Source organism: Aythya ferina, assembly GCF_964211825.1.
Source record: "Aythya ferina genome assembly, chromosome: 3".
Classification (NCBI taxonomy): Eukaryota; Metazoa; Chordata; class Aves; order Anseriformes; family Anatidae; genus Aythya; species Aythya ferina.
The window spans coordinates 107,929,225-107,948,633 of NC_140298.1; positions in this window are offsets into that span (position 1 = coordinate 107,929,225).

Here is a 19,409-nt window from a genome sequence, read left to right on the forward strand (position 1 = left end):
ACGTCCTCCACCAGTCCTTCTCTGTTTGTGAAGAGAAGGTCTAGCGGGGCACCTCCCCTGGTAGGCTCACTAACCAGCTGCGTCAGGAAGCTATCTTCCACGCTCTCCAGAAACCTCCTAGACTGCTTTCTCAGGGCTGTGTTGTGCTTCCAGGATATGTCAGGGAAGTTGAAGTCCCCCACGAGTACAAGAGCTGATGATTTTGCAACCTCTGTCAGCTGCCTGTAGAATTCCTCATCCATCTCCTCATCCTGGTTCGGCGGTCTATAGCAGACCCCGACCGGGACACTAGCCTTGTTGTCCCTGCCGATCCTAACCCAAAGGGACTCGACCTTGTCATTCCCAACCTCGAGTTCTACAACCTCGAAAGACTCTCTAATATAGAGAGCCACACCACCACCCCTTCTATGCTGCCTGTCCCTTCTATAGAGCTTATAGCCAGGCATTGCAGCACTCCAGTCATGAGACTGGTCCCACCACGTCTCCGTGATGGCAACCAAGTCGTAGCCTGCCTGCCGCACGATGGCTTCCAGCTCCTCCTGTTTGTTACCCATGCTGCGTGCATTGGTGTAGATGCACTTCAGCTGGGCCATTGCCTTATCCTCCGGCCTTGCCATTGTTCCCCCTGGCACAGCCCCAACAATCCTAGCCTCAGCCCCATCCCCCTTCCTACCTAGTTTAAAGACAAGTGGCTGAAAAACACAGCATGATCCAGCAATGAGTGCTTGCATCACAGAAAGCCAGCCACAACTTGGGCTGCATCAAAATAGGTCAGTCATGGTCAGCTCTTTGAGAGAGGTGATTGTCCACCTTTACTTCACCCCATCAAGACCCCACCTGCAGAACTGCATCCAGTTCTGGGGCCACCAGCACAAACAAGACATGGACCTCTAAGAGTGGGTCCAGAGGAGGGTCACAAAGATGATCATAAAGCTGAAAAAACCTCTCCTACAAAGAAAGGCTTAGACAGTTGAGGTTGTTTAGCTTAGAGAAGTGAAAGCTCTAGGGAGAATTTTTAGTAGTTTTTCAGTACCTAAAGGGGGCCCTGAGGAAAGATGGGGAGAGACTCTTTATCAGGGAGAGTAACAATAGGAAAATGAGTAACAGTTTTAAATTAAAACAGTGTATATTTAGATTGCTTATTCTTTACTCTGAGGGTGGTAAGGCACTGGAACAGGTTGCCTGGAGAAGTTGTGGATGCCCTGCAAGTGTTCAAAGCCAGGTTGGATGGGGCTTTGAGAAGCCTGATCACAGGAAGTTGTCCGTACCTTTGTCAGGTGGGTTGGAACTAGATGATATCTAAGGATCCATTCCAACTTAAACCATTCTATGATTCTGTGGAGCAGTAACAGAACAACAGGCACAATACTTTAGAGTATTTCCCTGTAAGGCCAACTGAATGTAGTGGGTTTACGTGGCAAGGTTTTGGTAGCAGGGGGCCATAGGGGTGGTTTCTGTAAGAAAGATCTAGAAGCTGCCCCATGTTTGGGAAGGGCCCCATTGTTTTCCAATAAGCGATGTTGTTTTGCGCCTCTGTGAGAGCATATTTAAGACAGGGAAAAAAACGCTGTGCCACACAGCAGCCGGGAGAGTGAAGGGAGTGAGAGAACAGCCTTGCAGGTGCCAAGGTCAGTGTAGAAGGAGGGGGAGAGGTGCTCCAAGTGCCAGAGCAGAAGTCCCCTGTGGCCTGTGGTGAGGACCATGGTGAAGCAGGATGTCCCCCTGCAGCCCATGGAGTACCACGGTGGAGCAGGGTTCCACACTGCAGCCCGTGGAGGAGACCACGGTGGAGCAGGTGGCCCTGCACCGACGGAGGCTGCAGCCTGTGGAAGACCCCTGGCAGAGCAGATTCTGGGCCGGACCTGTAGCCCGTGGAGAGGAGCCCACGCAGGAGCAGGTGACCTGGCAGGAGCTGCTGCCCGTAGGGGAGCCAGGTTGGAGCAGTTTTCTCCTGAGGGATGGACCCTGTGGTACAGAGCGTGGTACAGCTCTGGAAGAGCTGCTGCCTGTGGGAAGCCCACGGCGGATCAGTTCATCAAGGACTGCATCCCGTGGGTGGGACCCCACAGCACAGGGGACGAGAGTGACCGAGAAGGAGCGGCAGAGAAGAAGTGCTGTAGACTGACCATAACCCCCATTCCCCCGTTCCCCTGCGCAGCTTGGGGGGAGGAGGTGAAAGAGGGTGGATGGGGGGGAAGGTGCTTTTTGGTTTCTTTCGTTTGTATCTCACTTCTCTAGCTTGTTAGTAATGAGCAATAAATCTTACTGTCTTCTTATGCCGAGTCTGTTTTGCCCGTTACAATAATTATTGCATGATTTTCTCATCCTTATCTCAACCCTTGAGCCCTTTTCACATATTTTCTCCCCATTCCTCTTTGAGGAGGGGGAGTGAGAGAGCAGCTGTGGTGGAGCTCGGCTGCCCACTCGAGCGGAACCACGACACTGAATTAAGATAATCTGTTAATTAGGAAAGATTTCTGTCCTCATAGACTCAATTATTTGTAGCTTGGTTTTGGAATAGATGTTGGAGAGAAGGTCTTTTAAGAAATGTATCTTTAATTGTCAACAGAATTAAATGCATATGTTCCTCGTGCCTCGTTTACAGTGCATTGCTTTTTATTCATTTTTATATCATGTATTTATTTTATTTTATTTTATTTTATTTTATTTTATTTTATTTTATTTTATTTTATTTTATTTTATTTTATTTTATTTTATTTTATTTTATTTTATTTTATTTTATTTTATTTTTAAACAAGGTGTTGAAAGAGATTCATCACCCTGAAAACAACAGGAGATAAGGCCAGATTCTTAAGGTTAACTCACAAATCCCAGAACAGGGAGCCTATTGACTGGGGTTAGGCAGGCTGTACAGCAGACTATCATAAAGCGTCCAAGCAACAAATAAAGCAGGCTCTGTTAAACCACAACACAGAGCCATTCATAAATAGCTCTTCCACAAGGACAAACAGGTTTCTACTTTTCTGAAATTTAGCACATACAATAAAAGTTCAGACACTTTGTGTTACATGAGAGAAAGATATTTATAATTCCCCTTTTTTATGATGTTGCCTTCAGGAGAATAAATAGTACACAAATGTTAACTAATGAGATGTAGGCAGAAGAAAAAGACTATTGACAAATATCTGGGAAAAAGGAGTCATTTATATTTTAATCTGTTCATAACACCAATACAACTTTTTTATAGTAGCTCTAATAATTAGTTTAATCATCTAAGCATTAATGATAAAACCAATACAAAAACTACATTAACTCTATACCAACACTGAGAGTGTTTATATAAAAAGTCTCTCTGTCAAAAAAATAATGATGTTAAAGACAGAATAAAAAAGGAAGGCTAAGGTTCTTCACTAAAAAACATGAAGAATATATTTTTTTAAATTCTGTGGTTTACTGTGAAGATTCGGAAGATTTCTTTCTTTCTTTCTGTCTTTTTTTTTTTTGGGGGGGGGGGAATTATTATAAATTATTATTGTAAATATCTTATTAATGTTGTAAATTATTAATTTTGAGGACTCGAAATGGAAATATGTAACATTTTCCAGAAGGGAGAATATAAATATTCCACATAATACATTCAGTGAATATAACTTAGGAAGGGCTGAGGAAAAAGATTTTCACTTTCAAATCAATCTTCTATATGGTTACTGACTTTGAGAAGCAGAAGTCATTTTGAATGTTTCCTTCATAGGTTAATTATTTCTTGAGGAGAATGAAAATCTTTTGTTCATTCTTTGTTCATTAAATGTTAGTCTGCTGATGCATCTTTCCAAACCTCATAAATCTTGACATTACCTTTGTAATAAATTGAGTTACCAAGCTTATATGAATTTCTCTTATATATATGTGGTCTACCACATATATATAATATATATTATATATGTGTAATATATATTATATATAATATGTATAATATATATAATATATATGTGGTCTACCACATATATATAATGTGTGGATGTGGTCTACCTTGACTTCAGCAAGGCTTTTGACACCGTTTCCCACAGCATTCTCCTCAAGAAACTGGCTGCTCTTGGCTTGGACTGGCGCACACTTCGTTGGGTTAGAAACTGGCTGGATAGCCGGGCCCAAAGAGTCGTGGTGAATGGAGTCAAGTCCAGTTGGAGGCCAGTCACTAGTGGTGTCCCCCAGGGCTCGGTGCTGGGGCCGGTCCTCTTTAATATCTTCATTGATGATCTGGACGAGGGCATCGAGTGCACCCTCAGTAAGTTTGCAGATGACACCAAGCTATGCGCGTGTGTCGATCTGCTCGAAGGTAGGAAAGCTCTGCAGGAGGATCTGGATAAGCTGCACCGATGGGATGAGGTCAACTGCATGAAGTTCAACAAGGCCAAGTGCCAGGTCCTGCACCTGGGGTGCAATAACCCCAAGCAGAGCTACAGGCTGGGAGATGAGTGGTTGGAGAGCTGCCTAGAAGAGAAGGACCTGGGAGTGATGGTGGATAGTCGGCTGAATATGAGCCAACAGTGTGCTCAGGTGGCCAAGAAGGCCAACGGCATCCTGGCTTGTATCAGGAACAGTGTGACCAGCAGGGCTAGGGAGGTGATCGTTCCCCTGTACTCGGCTCTGGTGAGGCCGCACCTCGAGTACTGTGTTCAGTTTTGGGCCCCTCACTACAAGAAGGACATTGAGGTGCTTCAGCGAGTCCAGAAAAGGGCGACAAAGCTGGTGAGGGGCCTGGAGAACAAGTCCTGCGAGGAGCAGCTGAGGGAGCTGGGCTTGTTCAGCCTGGAGAAGAGGAGGCTCAGGAGCGACCTTATCGCTCTCTATAGGTACCTCAAGGGAGGCTGTAGCGAGGTGGGGGTTGGTCTGTTCTCCCATGTGCCTGGTGACAGGACGAGGGGGAATGGGCTTAAGTTGAGCCAGGGGAATTTTAGGTTAGATGTTAGGAAGAACTTCTTTACCGAAAGGATTGTTAGGCATTGGAACAGGCTGCCCAGGGAAGTGGTGGAGTCACCATCCCTGGAAGTCTTCAAAAGACGTTTAGATGTAGAGCTTAGGGATATGGTTTAGTGGGGACTGCTAGTGTTAGGTTAGAGGTTGGACTCGATGATCTTGAGGTCTCTTCCAACCTAGAAATTCCGTGATTTCTAAATTAAGTTTGTATTTGTTTACATGAAATATGAAATATTGCCAAATAAAATTAATTTAGGATTTATAGGTGGGTATTACTGTTGTCATGTCAGAAAACCTCAAAGACCACTTTCACAGCAGAATACAGTTATTATCCTACAAGCAATGTGTATTGAATAGAAGCATAAATGCTACTACATAATGGAAACAAAGCCAACAAGAGAAAGAGAAAGAGAAAGAGAAAGAGAAAGAGAAAGAGAAAGAGAAAGAGAAAGAGAAAGAGAAAGAGAAAGAGAAAGAGAAAGAGAAAGAGAAAGAGAAAGAGAAAGAGGAATAAAAGAAAAGAAACAAGAAAAAAAAAGGGGAAAAGAAAAAGAAAAAAAAAAAAGGAAAGAACAAGAGAAAGATGTGGGATTATTCTGGGTTGTGTCTGCGTGCACGAAAGGAGGGGTCTGGGGTGCCTGCGAGCACAGTGGGAAGGGTCCTGGGTTCCTGGGTGGGACGCTTTGACACTATATAAGATAATGTCACGCAGTAATAAATTGGTTTACGGCACAGAACGCTGGTCGTTGTGTCCGTTTGTCCCAGGGCTTTCGGTCGGGTTATCCTACGTATGGTGACCCCGATGTGATACGAACCCCGACGTACAACCAGTTGGCGCGAGTTAGGCGCGGCGCGAGTTAGGCGTGGTGCGTATGTGCTAGGTACGCAGGTGGCCATGGGGCCTGGAGTCAATGAGGTGGTGAGTACTTTAAAATCCTTGGCCAAGGAAGTAGGAATAACTTTACGAAAGAAGGACATTCGGTCCCTCTTGTTTTGGGCGACACGCCGGAATCTGGCGGGGTCTCCTGTCCATTGCCTGAAACAGGCTACTTTAGAACCAGTGGGACGGGATTTATGTGACAGCGCTTGCATCGGGAACAAAGAGGCACAGACTTTATTACCGACCTATGGGTCAGTGCGAGCGGTTTTGGAAAAGGTAGCCAACGAGGCATGCCTGTGGGCTACTGTGCACCGCATGCTTTTGTCCGATGGGGACAGTGAGAATAAGCAGGCTCCTATGGAGCTGCCGATAAAAAACAATCTAAAGGAGGGGTCAGGGCAGGAGAAGGAGGAGGCTCGATCAGGGGATGAAAATAATGTGGAGCAGGAGAAAGAAGAGGGTGGGAAACCTTTTGTGGCCCCCCTGCGAGTTCAGTTGGATCGTGAAAGAATAGCAACACCTAGTGCTCCTCCGGCGGAAGGGAGCACAGTACATATTTCATCAAACGGGTCCTTTTGGGGGGTAAATAAGAAGGGCTCCCTTATTCTGTTCCCTGCCGGGGGTCCTGAAGGGGCAGGGGTGGCATCCAGGCAGGCGCTGGCGTTTTCGGGCTCCCTCCGGCCGCCGCTGTATGCAGCCCCCCCCGCGTTTGACCCTGGAGGGCGGGAGGGGGGGGAAGCGCGGGTAGAGTCTTTTTCGGAGAAGCCCCTACCATTGTCCGTGCGTCGCGTTCCCGTTCCATCGGGTGCTGAGTCCCGAGAGAGAACGAGTGGATAGTGAGAGTTCAACAGATGAGGAATCTCGGGATCCTAGACAGGCTACCCCGCGGCAGCCAATGCACATCCATGAGGAGGTGCAAAAGGCAAGAGAAAAATGGACTATTAGTGCGAGAGAATGTCTTCTCTCAGGTTGTGAAATAACGCCAAGTTCTGTGCGGATAGGGTGCTATCCTGTTTTCGTGGGGTCTCAAGGACATCAGTGGCAGCCGGTAGACTATAAGATGCTGCTACAGTTAAAAAAGGCTGTACAGGAGGGGGGATTCTCTAGCCCACAGACACAGGTTTTGTTGGATGCGGTGGCCTTGCAAGGGCCCCTGATGTTTGATTGGCGGCAGGTTGCCCAAGCCTGCCTGACGGCAGCGCAGGTACCCATGTTTGAGTCTTTGCTAGAAGAGGAAGGTGAAGTGTTAATGGCGCGTGCATGGGCGAATCCCCAGGATCCTTTACATGGTATGCCTGGGGAAATGTTGTTGGGACGGGGGAGGTGGAATACTCCACAGGAACAGCTGTTGCTGCCGCAGCCCGTGCTGATTGCCGCTGCTGATTTGGGCCGTAGAGCATTAGAGCGGATGAATGCTGTAGTCAGCCCGACTCCCAGTTATCTCCATATTCGGCAAAAACCTGAGGAACACTTTGGGCGCTTTGCAGATAGAGTGCAGACAGCTGTGGCGAACAGTAATTTACCACCGGAAGCGCAAGATGTTTTGAGAGAATTCTTAAGAACAGGAGCTCTACCTGAGTTCAAGGCCACTCTTGCAGCGCTTCCAGCTTCTGCAAGCATGGGCGAGCTGATTGCTCGCGGATGTGCGTTTGGCAAGGCTCAGGAGATGCAATCTCTTGCTGCTGCTCTCAGTGAGCAGATGGTTGAGGTCACATCTGCCCTCCAGGCGTTTGCTCTCCAGATTCATCCTGGAGGTTGTTTTCCTTGCGGACAGCGTGGTCACGTAGCTCGTGATTGTTCCAAGAAAAGGGAACCTGTGATCGAAAACAGCCGTGTCCCTTGTTGGGTGTGTGGGAGGTCTGGCCACTACGCTCGCGAGTGTTCACAACGAAAAGGGGAGGTAAAAGAGGAAAAGAGGGGGGGGCTGTCGGGAAACGCCAGCGCTGGGACGAAAAGGGACCCACGATCTCGGCCGCAAGCGTGGGTCCCAACCCCCATCGAGCAGGGGTGGACAAGTCCGCCGTCCAGTCTCGGGCCGGAAAACGATTGGTAAATACAGAAGCTTGGCTTGCAGGTGCACGGGCAGTGGAGCAAGGAGTGGAGATTCCTGTGCAGCTGCGGACTGCCACAGCTGAGCCCACTGTGTTCCCTCTGGTAACCGAAAGTGATGATGGACTCTCTAGCGTGAATTATCGCCTGATACAAGTTAGCTTTGACATGGGTTCTCGGCCAACTTTGCCTGCCCAAGTAGCTATTCAAGGTGTGAAGGATCCATTTCCACCGGTAGCCACTATAACCTTTTTAGTGGACTCCGGTGCAGATGTCACCTCCATTTCTGCCACACACTGGCCTCAACAGTGGCCACTAGATCCGCTGCCCTGAGCGGTCAGTGGGGTGGGTGGTTTGGTGGAAGGTCATCGTAGCCGTCATCCAGTATTGATTCGCTGGGATGATACTGGTGTCCAGCGGGAGGTGGGGCCCCTCAGACCCTACGTTCTAGCCATTCCTATATCTCTGTTAGGCCGTGATGCATTAGTGTTAGCAGGAGTATGCTGTGGGCTACCGGACTGCTCCGCTGTTTCCAACGCCATACGCTTACAACCTACGGTCTGCTGAGCCAGTACTCAACGGGACACTTCGTGGGCTGTTCCGCCTGTTGCTTGCCGGGGAGGGAAGCTGACTACCATCTGTATCAATGCCACCATGCAGGCAGGTAACAATCTGACACATGAAACACACTTGTCATCGGACGGCACCACGCATGCGACGGAGGACGGAAAGGAAACTGTTCTGCCGGTGGCACAATTGTGCGGCTCCATTGACGTTTGGGACAATGGGACAATAGCGGATGTGACCGTTCCGCCGTGGACGGTTAAGACCATGGTGCGCAATCAGTCGGTGGCCTGGTTGTGGGTGCAGCCACCGGGCCAAGCTCCTGCACCGGTGGACTTTTTCCCTGGGGATGTTTGGACTGTAAATAGCCATGCGACGGCCCCTTACCAATTGGTCTGTGTCGCACATGTTTCGAACTCTGCTCATCGGCGTTTACCTAACCCCTATTGGTTGCTCTATTCTCAGGAATGTGCTTGGAAGGTGATTCCAGCTAACACAACACTTGGTTTGTGCTCTATGGGTCTGCTATTGTGGCCGCATCGCACTGCTCGCAGCCCTCGAGCAACCCGAGGAGTCTGTAAAATTCTGGTGTTGTTAAAAATGAGAGATAAAAGGTCAGTTCAGTACACACAGCAAGCAAGGAGCAATCAAGAGGAAAATTTAGTGATAGGGTTAATTAGAGATTTTGCAAAAATGCAGAATGTGAGTCAAGTGACCGCTTGTTTACCTATACCTAAATCCGCAGGTGATCCTATACCCTGGGGTATAATCACATCACCGATACCCCAGATTGAGAAAAACAAAACAATCCAATGTGAATCGAAAACAGTCATAGAGACAGAAAGGCTGGAAGGGTTTTATAGAAAGTGTCAGATTCGCCTTTATTCTGGGTGTCAAAAGGCAAGAAATTACATATTTACGGACCTAGACAACGAGGATGGACGACTAGGGATGTGTGAGTATGATGCACCACACACACAACAAAAGGAAAAGGTTATATGGAAGTGTAAAGAAGGTAACGAGATAGGAAGATTAGAGGGTTGGGAGTCAGCATGGGCATTAAGTATACTGCAGAAATACCAATATGGAGGGAATACTTCTTGGTGTTTGCAGTGGGTAGGAAGGACGAATAATGACCAGAGTTTACTATATGAGACGGCTCAGAGGGAAACTAGTAGTCGGGAGAGGGTAAAAGCAGTCCCGTGGTGGAATTGTACACAAATATTCAATTGTGACACTGCTTTAGAAACAATATGTCTGCTCCCGGTAAAGATAGCCTTAGCCACTGGATGTGCATGCAGAGGTTTACAAGTTAACATGAGTATAACCAATCGGAATGCAGCCAGCCAGACTGGTAGGGAAAAGACCTTAGTGAATTGTAAATCTTCGACTATACGAAGCATGGGACATTTTGTGTGGGCCACCAGTGATGGAACTTGGATGACTCATTTAAGTTTGGATGGCCCAGTAAAAGAAATAACTTTAGGATTGCCCACCCTTTGCCCGCTTTGGAAAAAATCTCCTCTCATAGAGAGAAGGACAAAAAGAGAAGTAAGTGAAGAAGACGATGAGTGGCAGGAACCATCCACTGGGATAAAGATAGGATGGGTGGTAGAATTGTTGTTTGCCCCGATAGCCTCCTACCACAACAGGGAGCTGATATACAATTTGATGGGGCAAGTACATAGACTGGCTAACATAACCAAAAGGGGGGTTAAGGAATTAAATATACAGTTACAAGCCACAACAAGAATGACCCTGCAGAATAGATTGGCCCTGGATATGCTTCTGTTAAAGGAACATGGCGTCTGTGGATACCTTAAAGATAAGGCTGACCATTGTTGTATACACATTCCGAATGTAACTGCCGATGTAGAACGTGACATATCCCAAATAGCCCAGGTAGAAGACAAAATAAAAGAAGGGCAGCGTGACGCAGAACAGAATTGGCTGGGGGCAACTCTCGAGGGGTTAGGCTTTCAGCTAGAAGGATGGCTTAAATCACTCTTACAAACAATATTGCTACTGGTAATAGTATTCATTGTGATAGGGCTATTATATGCATGTATTAAAGCAAAAATAGATAGAAGCAGTATAATGAATCGCAGCATGCTGACCATTCTCACCAAAAATCATGAAGGGTTCCCATTGCCACCGCTTGCTCCTGGGACGGATACTCGTCCCTAAGTAATTATGATTAAATCACGCTTAGCGTAACGGGTTAAAGGGGGGTACATTACTGCATAAAGAGGGGGGAGGTGTGGGATTATTCTGGGTTGTGCCTGCGTGCACGAAAGGAGGGGTCTGGGGTGCCTGCGAGCACAGATGCTTTGACACTATATAAGGTAATGTCACGCAGTAATAAATTGGCTTACGGCACAGAACGCTGGTCGTTGTGTCCGTTTGTCCAGAGGTTTTCGGTCGGGTTATCCAACAAAAGAAAAGGAAAAGGAAAAGGAAAAGGAAAAGGAAAAGGAAAAGGAAAAGGAAAAGGAAAAGGAAAAGGAAAAGGAAAAGAAAAAGAAAAAGAAAAAGAAAAAGAAAAAGAAAAAGAAAAAGAAAAAGAAAAAGAAAAAGAAAAAGAAAAAGAAAAAGAAAAAGAAAAAGAAAAAGAAAAAGAAAAAGAAAAAGAAAAAAGAAAAAGGTCTGTCCACTAACTCAATGAAATGTCATCTATGTCAAAAGGAGGCTTTACTTCAATCCCAGTTAATGTGCAACAATTATAAAACATTGCATGAATTAAAAATATTTTGTAGATAATTTACAAAAACAAACAAACAAACAAAACATGCCTGACACTGGTCATGTGTATTCTCAATAAATCACAGTGATTTTCAAGAGAAATACAAAATAATGAATTATGATTTTCATTCTCTGGTCTTATTGCTTTCTGTTGTAAAACTCATATATAGCTGGACTTCTACACCTGGAAACTCAAAATGAAGAGATTTTTAATGCAAGGTTGTTATGATCTGTATGGAAAATATTAGAGTATCTTGGATAGAAAATAAATTAGCTACTCCTTTCCATCTACAATCCTCCTGTTTGACAGGGTCCCTCCATATGGCCTGAAATATTTTCAAACTCAATGGAAAAATTCCTACTGTTGTTCAAATCAATGAGTTCTACCATTGTAATAAGCACATACATAGGTTTTCAAGTAGTGGTATAAAATCCTCTAAAACGGATGCATGCAGCCTCTATATGACTTTGGAAGTGTACCCTTCCCTTGTCCTTTCCTTTCTTTCTTTTCTGAAGCAACGTGAAACAGAAAGCAAAACTGTGCCATACAACCTCAACTGAGGAGATGTATGGCTATCTCCAGACTCTGCTTTGTCTCATTTCTGAAGAAAACAAAACATAAACAAAAACAAACAAAAACAAACAAGCAAACAAAAAAACACATGCAAATGACTTCCCAGTGTATCATGGACAAATGAGTGATCATATTCATAACATTCACATTTATATCTATTTGCCCTTGCACCAAGCAACTACAAAAAATCAAATCTGATCCAGCATTTTTCATACATTCAGAGTCCATCATGATAACTTTTCCTCCCAAGTTTGACAGTCTGGCACTTCTGTATTTCAGTGCAGCACTTCTGTGTTTCAGTGGTTGTTTTTTAAACCCATGCTGAATTACAAGGATTCCATTGAAACAGAGTTTCCTATAACCTTTATTCGTGTTCAGCTGCTGCATCAGAAATATTTCATTTCAGATATTCAGCATTTTGATTGGCATTGCAACATTCTGGACATGTATCCAGTAATTCTTGTATTGACACAGCATACTGAGCTCTGACATGGACCTTATTTTGAACACAAGGCTATATTTACTCCCCAAAATAATGGTCAACAAAGGTTAATAAAGCTGCAAGGTTAATGCCAAACAAACAAACAAAAACCTTTTTGAAGATTATTTTGGAAAATCTCCTCTCCTGCAAAGAGGAAAATGCTTAGAGCTTTTCAGTATGAATGCATTCAGACTACATGTTAAAGGGCAGTTGCTGTGTCTTGATTTGTGAAGAAACAATGTATTTGAAAGAGCATGGCATGTATATCGGAGAACTGAAACAGGAGGAGCTGTTGATATCTACATGTAAGTCAGTTAAAAAGAGCTTCTCCCTGAAATTCCTCTTTTCTTTAGCATGAAGATTTGATTCATCCTTGGTTTTACTTGTGGGAAAGGGACTTGGCTGAGCAGCTCTCCCTGCCTGTGGAGACCAAAGGGAGTAAGCTGCTGCTTACACTTGACTTGGAGGTTTTGGGGAGAGAGGGCATGTAGGACTTCCTCGTGGATTAGTCTTGCTTTTTTGAGTGTTGAATGCAGGAATTTTTATTATATATATATATAAAAATAAATATATAAAGAATATATATACATGTGTTTACTGAGCCTATGGAAATAGAGAGGAAAACACTACTGTCTGCTTTTAATTTTATGTAGAGAGGTGATTCTTTGCAAGATCTAGGATATTATAAGTTGCCATAAAGCCAGCAGAAGCAGAGGAAGTATAAAAAATATAAAAAAATAAATAATTTTTGTACTAGAAATGGTTCCATTGCTATAATAATGGTGAAAGGAAAAAGAGATTCTGACATAGAGATATTTGGAGTCTTTTTTATTTATTTATTTTTATTGATCCTGCAAGGATACAATTTCTGTGAGACACACAATATACAGAATTCTGTCTTTCACAAGTCCTAGAGCTGTGAGAGCTGGCTATAAAAGCACAGTACGCAAATGAAGGGAAGTCTTCTGAGACAAGCTACTTAAATAATTAAAACAGCTGGCATGGTAGAGAAATGAGTTCTGTTGCTATTTAACATTTATTTTTAATCTATTTAAATAAATTGGCCATTTGGAAGAAATAACTTTGGAAAAGTTAAGGAAGCAGAATTTATAAAAATTGTCATCGTTAAGGAGATATTAAATTTATGAATGGTTCTCATAATTGTAACCATGCAAAAAAAAAAAAAAAAAAAAAAACACAACACAAAACAAAACAAAACAAAACAAACAAACAAAACAACAACAACAACAAAAACAAACACGAAGAATCTCCTAAGGTAACTTATTTATTTGTAGTTTTTTGGGGACCTGCACAAATTTTACATCTTACAGAAAAGCCTGTGCTGTAGCTTTGTTTTGTGCTGTTAATATACAAGTAATAAATTCTCAAGAAAACCACTACAACTTGAACTGGAAATTCCTATCATGGAACATACTGAGGACATAAATAATTAATACAATACACACAATCTATGCAATCATGCTTCTCTTTCTTGCAATCACTCTTTGCCCATTTGATATACTTCATAATCTTGCTTGTTAAGGCAGCTTTTCTGACAGTTAAGAATTTCTCACTTTCATATTTAAAGGCCATTCTTATATTTCCCATGGAACTAATAAAAAGACAGACTATGGGTGACAACTAAGGTTGACAAAGAGATGATATGACATGTTCAAAAACCGCAAGGTTTCCTGGGTCTGCAGTTTCATTAGGGAAATGTGGATAGTGAAATACTTTAGTTACAAAGGTACTACATAATTTCATCACAATTTTATAATGTAGCAAATTAATTTGGCCTGGTAATTATCACATAGGTATTGGGAGTCAGGAATTATCTTTTTATTTGTTTGTTTTCCTCTGTATCACTGACTGTTACGTTAAGATAAGTAGTTTAAACTGTGTACTGTTTCTTTATGTAAAATGTTTCACAGCAGTGTTGCACAACATAAACATTGTCTGTAACATGCTGTATATCCCTTATCTAACCGGTAATGCAGAAAAGAGAAGTACTTGTATGATGTGTTAAGAAATTAATTAGTATATTCACCTTGATACACAAGGCAGAGCATTGCCTTTATAAATACTTTCTCCATTTCTTCAATACCATTCTGTCTCCCTTCGGCTGTGTTTTAAATAATAATGCATTTTACAATTTTAATATTTATAAATGAAATATGTGACCACTTTTTCTTGAATATCTTGAACATCTTCAGAATTACCTAAGGATTTCTATGGACCTTAAAACTTCTAGTATTTCATCCTCAAGACTGTAAATCAAATTATCTTTTCTCAAAAAAATACTTCCACTCTGGCACTGTAGTTGTCAGAGTGGAAGAATCACCTCAGTGATTGATATGAATGACATTTTAATCTTATCTTCATAACTGATAATTCAAGACCAGGACATTTCCAAATAAGCAACAATACAACAAGCTGCAGAATAGATAAGGCCATATCCTCATATTTAATAAGGTGATTACTTTTTTTCTTCAACTCTCATGTTGCTTTAACTTTTAAAAGATCTAGCATTTTTTCTCATTGAAAATGGGAAAACACTCAGAGATCTTTAATGATAAAAAATTAAGGCATCATTTTTTAATAAGATACCTTAGAAAAATTACATTCAATATAAGATTATTAAAGCTAAGTACAATGCATAAGCCCTTTAAAATGTATAGCATTTTATTTTCTTGTATCACTCATTCAGCAAGTGCCTTATAAAGCTAATTACCACCTAATTTATTGTAGACTGAATAGCAGGAAATCACTGCTCTCCTATGTTGTATAACAGCTAATCCATTAAGTGCACAGTAGGATATGAGGCCATCAGGAGCCTCTCCCTGAGAAATGATCTATATCTTCCAAAGGAAGGCAAGAGGCTGACTGTGCAGAGGTATGTCCTAATCAAGTTACACATGCTTGTTGCACTAATCTTCACCAAAATACATTTATGGTGCTGCAGAGCTGTAAAAGAGAATTATGCCATTAGAGACAGACAAATATGATTCCATTTCCCTTGTGCTGCCATGCATGTTAACCACAGACCTGGAGATAGACCTTAGCACAGAGGAAGAATCCATGCAGTTTATTTATTGATTTTATAAATTCATCTGTCAGTACTCATTGCTGTTCATTCTGAGCTCAAGCTGTAGTCTTTTTGTTGCAGTTTTTTTTTTTTTTTTTTTTTTTTTTTTTTTTTTAATATATATATAAAATCTCTGTCTTTTATCCAGCTATCCATTTCCTAGAAATTATAGAAAATGAACTATCCTTGAGATCTATGTGGGTTTTTTTTTGGTTTGTTTGTTTTTACTGTGGCTGAGAGGTTTAAAAATCATTTAGAACACAACCATATGCACAGTCAGCATGATCACATAAAATTTCTGTAGGAAACCAATCTCAAAATAGAAATAAATATGGAGGATAAATTGTTATGGTAAATGATAGAACAGCCTCAATTCTCCATTGCACAAGCTCATGGGGATCTTGACATAAGACAACTGTGCAGAAATACTCCTGCTCTGGATTGAACCTGCAGGAAGACAGAAATCTTTTCATGATTCAGGGTTTTGTTATACCTGAATAATGGCATCCCCTGCTATTTTCACAGGTATTTATCTACTTTATATCTATTGTAAAATGACGATATTGGATATATATGTAGCATAGAATCATAGAATCATAGAATATCCTGAGTTGGAAGGGACCCTTAAGGATCATCAAGTCCAACTCTCGACACCGCACAGGTCTACCCAAAAGTTCAGACCATGTGCCTAAGTGCACAGTCCAATCTCTTCTTAAATTCAGACAGGCTCGGTGCAGTGACCACTTCCCTGGGGAGCCTGTTCCAGTGTGCAACCACCCTCTCTGTGAAGAACCCCCTCCTGATGTCAAACCTAAATTTCCCCTGCCTCAGCTTAACCCCATTCCCGCGGGTCCTGTCACTGGTATCATTTTCTTTTCTTAAAAATAAATAAATAAATAAATAGGAATTTACTTCAACCATTGCTTCCACTGGTGTGAGAGTGAAAGAATTGTAACTTCAATAACATTAAATCATCACTGCAGAACACAGACTTCATTTTTTTTCCCATCTCTGAGACCTGTGAAACAAGGAAGAAGAAATGATACTGAGGACATTGTACAAACACATCTTGAACACTGACAGGCATGGGGTATCAACCTTTAAGATGCTTGTTACAGTTTTTGACCACCCTCATGGCACAAACATTTTCATAATGCCCATTCTGAACCTTCCCTAGCACATCTTTGTGCCATTGCCATGTGTCCTAACATTGGTTACCAGGGAGAGGAGACCAACACCTCCCTCTACACTTCACCTGCTCAGGAATCTGTAGAGAGCAATGAGGTTGCCTCTTGGCACACTTTTCTCCAGACTGGAAAGCCCACATATCTTCAACTATATCAACACCAATGTTAGAAAGGTCAGCATAGAGTGGTTTCTCACCTCCACTTCCCTTTATCTGACATGGGTTCTTCACAGGCTGCAGTTTACAGGAAACCTGCTGCACCATGGGTTCTGCATGGACTGCAGGGAATATCTGCTCTTCCAGGAATATCCTGGAACTCCTCCTCCTTCTCTGATCTTGGTGTTCCCTCTGCTGTTTATCACACTTTTTTTTTTTTTTTTTTTTTTTTTTCACAGAAGTACCACCAGCCATTACAATGGGTGCAGCTTTTTCATGCAGCTTGATCCCTTGCAGCTGGACAGCTGGAAAGATGACTGGCAGAAGTAGCTGACATCCTCCAAAGAGGAGGCCTTCCTTGCAGCCCCACCACTGCTGAAACCTTGCTGTGTACACTCATAAGTTTCATCAAGTAATTTTTGGATGAATGGTGATTATAGACTGCTCACCTTGGATCTGTTACTTATTTGGCATTTTATTGGATTTTACTTCAGTCATTTAAACCCCTGTTCATAGGCAGCTATAATAAATTGAAATTTTCCAACATGTTTAAGATAATCATATGTGGTTAGCAGATATTCCACAATGCAAAACATTACTGTGCATGGAAGAAAATAGTAGACAGTAGGATTTTCATAGAATGTTACAAGACTGTAATGTATTCTCTTCATGTATCATGGGAAAACTTGGTGGTTTCCCAGGATGCATGGAGAAAATAGATGAAGATAATTTAAGGAGGCAGAAGAGCCATAGCGAGGATATATTAGGTACAGGAAGAAACAGTCTTGTAATACATTAATGATGTAGCTAATATGCTACACTAATGTGTTAACACTACATATGTGATAAAAAATATCTAGTAATAGCTAGGAGAATTCTGGGAACACCAGAGACATAGAAACAGGCATGAAAACAAATGAAACAGATGATTTAACATACTGAATCTAGGCACTCTGCCTTCAACAAAAGCAGACAAGGAACAGACTTAATAGGAAATTATTCAATCGGTCTTCTGTGGGGAATGTTTCTTCTTATGCCCATGAAAAATACTCTATAACAGTGTTCTGAATAAAAGATGATTTATAAACTTCAAAGATTTGTTAGCAGGGTAACCACACATGCTTTCTAAACATATTAAATCCTTCCTGAAAATACTCCAATGTAACAGTTACTGGAATTTACTATTACCCTTATACATTCTGACAAACATATACCATGTTTATACCATATATTAAGTTCCTGTTGAGAAATTTTATCTTTAACCATTCACAAAAATAAATAAATAAATCCAAAAGCACCACCACCAACAACAAAACCATCTTGGTACTTTGAAAAAGGCACTAAATATATGATAGAATCATGGAATCATATAAATGTTTGGGTTGGAAGGGACACAAAGTTCATCTCATTCTAAAACCCCTGCCATAGGCAGGGCACCTCCCTAGACCAGGTTGCCCAAAGTACCATTTAGCCTGGCCTTGAACGCTTCCAGAGATAGGGCATCCACATCTTCTCTGGGCAACATGTTCCAGTGTCTCACTACCCTCACGGTAGTGTCCATTTGTTCCTAATATAAATCTACTCTCTTTTAGTTTAAAACTATTACTCCTTGTCCTATCACTACAGTGTCCCTCTCCAGCTTTCCTGTAGGCTTGGTTTAGGTACTGGAATGTTGCTATAAAGTCTCCTTGGAGCCCTCTCCAGGCTGAACAACCCCAGCTCCCTTAGACTGTCTTCATAGGAGAGGTGCTCCAGCCCCATCATCATCTTTGTGGCCCTCCTCTGAACTTGTTCTAATACTTCTATGTCCTTCTTGCGCTGGGGGCCCCAGAGCTGAATGAAGTGCTCCAGGTGGGGTCTCACAAGAGCAGAAAAGAGAGGAAGAATGAACTTGCTTGACTGCTGGCTACACTTATTTTGATGCAGTCCAGGCTTTCTTGGCTGCAAGCTTACATCAGCAGCTCATTTTGAGCTTCTCATCCACCAACACACTCAGGTCCTTCTCCTCAGGTCCGTTCTCAATCCATTCTCCACCCAGCCTGTATTTTTGTTTAGGAATGCCCCAACCGATGTGCAGAACTCTTCCTCTTAATATGAGGACCTTCTTCATATTAAACTTCATGAGGTTCAAACAGGCCCACATCTCAAGCCTGTCCAGGTCCCTTTGGATGGCATTCCTTCTCTCCAGCATCTTGACCACAACACACAACTTGGTGCCATTGGCAAACTTGCTGAGGGTGCATTCTGTCTCACTGTCCATGTCACTGACAAAGATGTTACAGCATGAGTCTTTGTAGTGACCCCTGAGAAATTCCACTCATTACTTTTCTCCACTTGAACATCAAGCTGTTGATCACAAATCTTTGAGTATGACCATCCAGCCAATTCCTTACTTGACAAGTGGTCCATCCATCAAATCTATGTCTCTCCAATTTAAAGACAAGGATGTCATGGGGGATATTGTCAAATGCTTTGTACAAGTCCGGGTAAATGATGTCAATTGATCTTCTCTCCACCAATGCTGTAAACCCACTGTAGAAGGCCACCAGATTTGTCAGGCATGATCTGCCCTTAGTGAAGCCATGTTGGCTGTCACCAATCTTCTCCTTACTTTCCATGTGCCTTAACATAGTTTCCAGGAGGATCTTGCTGGGCACAGAAGTTAGACTGACTGGCCAGTAGTTCACTGAGTGTTCCCTTATTCCCATCTTAAAAATGTGGTTTATGTTTCCCCTTTTCAGCCTGGGGAAACTT